General features: G+C 41.4%; 1 non-coding gene across 1 annotated transcript; it reads left to right on the top strand.

Moving 5' to 3' along the window:
* Positions 1 to 2,628: 2,628 nt before the first annotated feature.
* On the top strand, positions 2,629 to 2,702 carry trnai-aau. Its single transcript has one exon. It is a non-coding gene; the product is annotated as a tRNA-Ile (tRNA).
* The last annotated feature ends 3,333 nt before the right edge of the window (positions 2,703 to 6,035 follow it).

Here is a 6,035-nt window from a genome sequence, read left to right as displayed (position 1 = left end):
TATAGCATCCACTACGCCATGATTACTTTGGACGTTTTCTTAACTTTTTTATCTGACTTAAGTTGCCCAGAAGGTCACACATCTTTAGACATTTTACGTATTTTTCCTTACTTATCAGTTGTGGCCAAAGCAACTCTTTTGAAAATAGTAGAGATGCATAGCCCTTTAATTTTTGTCTGTTTATTACACTATTCATTCAATCAAATTATAACGTAAATACCAGGAGAAAATGTGCTGGCTGGTAAAAGTACAACTTGGACAAAGACAACCATTCAGACAACCCTTTATCCTTAAACACATTAACCCTAGAAAACAAAAAACAGTAACATGCATGTTCATTAGTCAGGCCTAGCTGTGTCAGGGTTCAGCTTCAAGGCTGATTAGCTCATTCCAGAGATAGGCTTCAAAGTATGGGAAATGTGCGACATTATGAAAAACAGCAGCTTATCTCCTGATCCCTGATAACAGTGAACACAACACGGACAGGCGAGCACAAACTGCTGCTCAGATCATAAAAAAAGACGACCAGTGATTCACACAAGGTCAACCACGGCCCCCGGGTCCTGCTAACTGTAAATCAATCTTGATGTGGCCAAATGCTTGAAATGTAAATGTCCTCATCATGGTGGCTGAACCTGGTGCCAGGACTGTAGGGCACCATCAGTCTACACTGCGGTGGAGCTGGCAGGGAGCAGATGGGGGACGGAGCAGATCCCTCTGACGAGCTGCTGAGAGGGGTTCACCGATTACACTAATTTAACGGATGAGCTTCATTTCAGATTTGTGGATGCTGTCTAGTTTCCTCTCCTCTGTGTCCTTTTGCCATCTCGTCATGGTGTTGTCTACACATTGCTGACTTCAGTTGTTTTTACCTTGGTGTTATCAGCAACATTGGGCATCAGGGCAGTGACAAGGATTTTAGGAATCTGCTTAAAAGACTATTTGCTTCAAAACTTTTCAGTGTCCAAATTCCTGAATTCTTTATTGTCAAAACCAGTTTACTTGGGGTGGATGTGACTCAGTAGGAAGCTTAGTGCTTCAATCCAGAGTATCACTGAGCAAGACATTGATCCATGCTTAGCTGAATAAATACGGTAGATGTGTCATTGAGTCTATAAAAGTAGTTTATTCTTTCAAACCCACCCTATAGGCCCCTTCATGGACTGTGTCACTGTGACATCACAACTTTAGCTGGAGGCAAAACAGAGGGAAGCTTGAGGCAAACATTGTCACTTTCAACTGTGAAAAAAGTTGTCTTGCTGTATTTTCTGGTGCCAAAATTGAAAAATCAAAAACACTAACTTGAAATTGTATCAAATACCAGCCAATGCCAGTTGTAGACAACTTTGGTTTGGCTTTGGTGATGAAAAGAAAGGATTGGAGTAAGACAATTATCTATAATGTGCACACTTCATATCAGATAAGATTAATATGAAATGCATCATCAGTTTCAGGCTGGATGACATTATGGGTTAAATTGTGAGTGAAGTTAATCATTATTTGGGGGATTCTTACTAGATAATTCTTGCTAGCTACTTGCATCATTTACTACGTTACCCTCCACAGTGGTTCCACTTACTTCTTGTAATATCTTTGTAGGAGAGGTTTCACTTGATAAAGACAGACAAGACTTCATCCCCTCTGTGTCCTCCTTTGGTCAAATCGTCCATCCAGTGAGTGAGAATGTAGGGGTTGGTGAATATAGTCCCATCAGTCAGAGACAACTTTAAAATAACACTCACAGTCTTGGAGAGTGAGTGTATTCGTATATATTCTTAAAATACGTGTTTTCCTCATGCCTAAAGAGTTGACAAATGCTAATCTGTATTTGCAAGCTATAATGTTTGAGATATTTCGCCTCCAGTTAAATCCTGCCCTTCAAAAAATGTCACAATTTTTACAATTTTTCTCATTTTGGAGGCTGTGGTTTGTAGTGTTCCTGAAGTATTTTGCTGTACCAACACAAGGTCCTATTAGTTTGATGTGTGTGAGCCACATTGTCAGTCAGTGCGTTTACATTCACGTGAAAAAAACGTGAATTATTGCCTTAATCGGACTAAAACGAGAACTGAAGTGCATGTAAAAACGTATAATGAGAACTCATTATCCGATTGAGACACCCAGATAATGTGATTGAATCAGACTTTTCAATCGGATAATGCGTGGGCGCATGCTCCACGACCGCTGCGCTGGCGTGTGACCCCGGAACAAAAACGTCCAAGAAAGCCGGGCGTAGAAGAAGAAGAAGAGAATCGGAGCCGTCTGAGGGATAGCGCGGATCTTACCTGCACCAGGAATAGCGCGAACATTACGTACAAGATTTAAAAAATGTGCTAATATCCGTCTGGTTGTTGTTTGAGATGCCGGTCCGCCGCATGAACGACTCTAGTTTATCATATAACGTAATAGGTCAACCCGGAAATCGGGCCGTATTAACGTGGTATTAACCGGCTGAAAAGATACGTATCGCCTCCTAGTGTGGGAGAGGAGAACAGTTATTCGATTTTCTTGCACTGCATGTAAACTGGGACAAGGACTGTAGTGAGAAAGTCGAATTTTGATCATAGCTTAATTAAGCTCTGCATGTACACGGACTGAGTGACACACCTTCTGAACGTATTAAACATAGGCCGGTTAGCTCAGTTGGTTAGAGCGTGATGCTAATAACGCCAAGGTCGCGGGTTCGATCCCCGTACGGGCCAAGAAAGTTTTAACAGTTGTTGCAACTTGTCCAAGTCATTGTTACAGGAGCAATCCTGGTGCCACCTCTTGACAGTTATTTAGTAACTCTATTGAATGCATTCTGATATTCTAGGAGCACAGCTACTTATCTTCATGAAATTCATGCTATTATTATTTTTCCAGATAACTGAGAAAGTCATTCATCCATTTTGGGGGCTGAATTGTATTGCATTACACAGACACATGTTCCTATTATTTTGACAAAACCATTTTATTATGTGGGCTAGGCCAAATACCAGAAACACTTTAGTGCTTAATTTAATCCAGTTTAACACCACCACAAACTACATCCTCCAAAATAACAGTTAAATTCTGGCACATAAACTGAATGTCATGAAGGAGGATTTAGTGCAGGACTGTTATGCTAGAATGCATTCACTGTTTGAGTTCGTCATGAAGTGGCAAGTATATGAACAAGCCAATTCAAATTAAAAAAAGAAACAGTTCCCTTATTTCTCATTTTATTTACATATCTGAATGTTGTTTTAGAGAATTTGAAGAACAATGAATCACTAATCCCTTTTTTCCTTTTTTGAGATATTTATTCCAGTTAAGACCAACAAATATTTGAATCTGCATATGTAAACTCCACTTGATGCCTTTAAGCCTCTCAGATTTCCACAGATGTTGTACACAATGTACAAAAACATTTGCAATTTGAATAATTTCTTGCCAACAGCGGCCTCCCGAATGCCTGCATGAACTGCTAGCGAGTGGATGAACATGCTGAAATCACTGGACAAAAGGTCATCATGACCCTTTTACATGAAACCAGTGGCCCAGGAAATTGCACACTGTGACTTTGAAAGGCTCGACCTAGTAAATATATAGTGTCTTGTTTGACGCTCGCCATTTCATCTGCCGCATTTCCAGACTGAATATATTATAACAGGTTGACAAGGCCTGTCTAATTTTAAAGTGCAGCCAAGAGTTGCAGCCTCCCTCTTACCTGAGAGTCCACAGGAGCTCAACAACTGTAGACGTGAGGTCAATCATGGGCCATCCCGTGCAATCAGCATCAATCACAGAGTAGGACTATAGCAGGCATTCCTAACAGACCACATTGATTTACTTGATCCGCACCTGGTTACGGAAGGTTTTCCGCTCACAGAGTTTCGATTTGAAGGTTTGATTTGAAACTGGGAAATTTAACCGGCACCTTCCAAGTTATTTTGCTGTAAATATCTTTTACAACAGATGCGATAGCGGACTCTAAACAGTTCACTTTTGCCATTTTGTTGTAAAGAAAATTTAACTCCACATTGCTCAGACTTGTAAATTTTGTTCTGGCCTGGTAATTTATACTAGGAAGAAACTCAAGTATCCTCATAAGTTAAGCATTGTGAGAGATGATGGGGGATAGATAATGATTAACTTATCCTATTAGTTTTGGTACAGTAAGTATCTGGACACCACACGAGAAAGAAGTTCTTCCCAGTTGAAGTGGCAAGAACTCAAGAATGAGGGCAGCTAAAACAAAATGACGTGTTCTCGCAGCCTGAGCACTGAGGACAAACTTCTCACAGAGGATGTAACAGCCTTAAAACGATGTTACTCTTGTGTCCATCCCAGCACAAACGATTTGATTGGTCTGGCAGATCTTTACAGGAGCATAATCAGTTCCCAACAGAGACCAATTGTCGGCGGCGAAGTTGGTCTGGATTCTTTTATCCATAAAGCAAAGTGTTTATTGTTCATTTTATCCATTGATAGATTTTGTCTTTGTGCGCTTCACCTAACCTGCATTTATGAAAGTTAAATTAAATAAAAAGACCCATTCAAGTGAAGAAAAACAAGCAGTTTTGTCCTCAGTGTTACAAATACTGCACAAGCCAACATCAAGTCCAAGCGTACCTTTTCCCTGCTGGGCATCATTCAACAGAACAATTCACTGCGATTCAAGTGGTCTGAATAAAACGTGCACAGCGAAGCTGCAGTTTCTTTTCTGTAAACTGTAGATAGATCGTTAAGTGCCAGACAGTCTGGAGAAAATGCTTTTAAGCCTTCAGTCTTTAGCGAGACCACTTTAAAAACTAACAGGGCCAGTTTACGATCTGTTACAGAGCGTTTCCGGTGTTGTCCCGTCTGTGAGCGTTCGAGGCTTCCTGTGCTACTGGTGCTTCTTGGACCCCTGCTTTTCAGCCGACTCATCATGTCTAGCAAGGGGCAAGTTAGAGAGATCACTCGGTTTGGCTGGAAATGGAAGCAATGAAGTTATAAAAGTTACAATGAAGGCCCTTCTCAATTTTCATCTCATTTTAACATTCAAATCCAGACAACATTTCACACAACGCGATCTTCGCAAAGGACTAAACCGTAGACCGACCGATCAGCGTGACTCGGGAGAGACCAGCTCCGTGCGACGTGTTTGTAGCTATTCCTACTCTTTTGAATGATGAATATGGCCTGCTGCCACCTGCTCATATGAAAAACTTATGTGCCAGCTGGTTTTTGGCCTTTGCGGTGTGTTCAAGGGCGACTCTTTGTCCAGACACAAGAGACGTGAGGCGGCGTCACAGAGACGCTGCCACGCCACCAATCAAAAGTTTTCAGACTTGTACTGTATGTGACAGAGCAAGGCAAACTTTTGTTCCGGTTTCCACTCTTAATGATGACGTTAATGCTGCTTCATGTCGTCTCTTACAACCAGTACAACCGGAGTGAAAGGCCAGCAGTTATAAAGAAGGTGAGAATGAGGGAAATCTGGGACAACACACACTCTCAGAGGGTCTACCCACACACATAGTGAATAAACGCTGCCACACAGTTGACAATTCAGGGCAAAAAAAAATGGGAGTGAATGTTGGCTGCATTAGAAAGTGACAGCTAATGGGCATTAAACACACTGAGTATCCTCCACAAAAACAGCTTCACTTCTGTTTTATACAGTTAATTCATCTTTACAAAAATGCAACATTGTTCCTTTAATTGTAAGAGCGAGATCTGTGATTCTCAGCAGCTAAATTTATCAGCTTATTGCAGAGTCGCTGACATCCGTCTTCTGAGAGAATATAAAAGGCTTCTCCTCCTCCTTCTCCGTTGTATCGCTCCTTCCCGCCTGAAACAGGGAACGAACTTCTGCGGGAGAGCAAACCGGACAAATGCTCAACCTTTCCTCATTTTCTTTGTTCATGCAGCTGATCTGGCAACGAGATGCTCACTTTCCACTCGACATACATTATGCTTCCACTTGACATGTACTTTACGGAGGGAGCGATCTGAGTGGGAGAGAAATCATGTGAGAGACACAAAGCTCAGGGGTGCACGTCAATTTTTCTTGCTTTTTTATTTAT

The sequence above is a fragment of the Mugil cephalus genome, chromosome 18, assembly GCF_022458985.1.
Source record: "Mugil cephalus isolate CIBA_MC_2020 chromosome 18, CIBA_Mcephalus_1.1, whole genome shotgun sequence".
NCBI classification, from domain to species: domain Eukaryota; kingdom Metazoa; phylum Chordata; class Actinopteri; order Mugiliformes; family Mugilidae; genus Mugil; species Mugil cephalus.
Note: the sequence above shows the minus strand (reverse complement) of the source record. Positions and strands in the feature narration are given on the sequence as shown.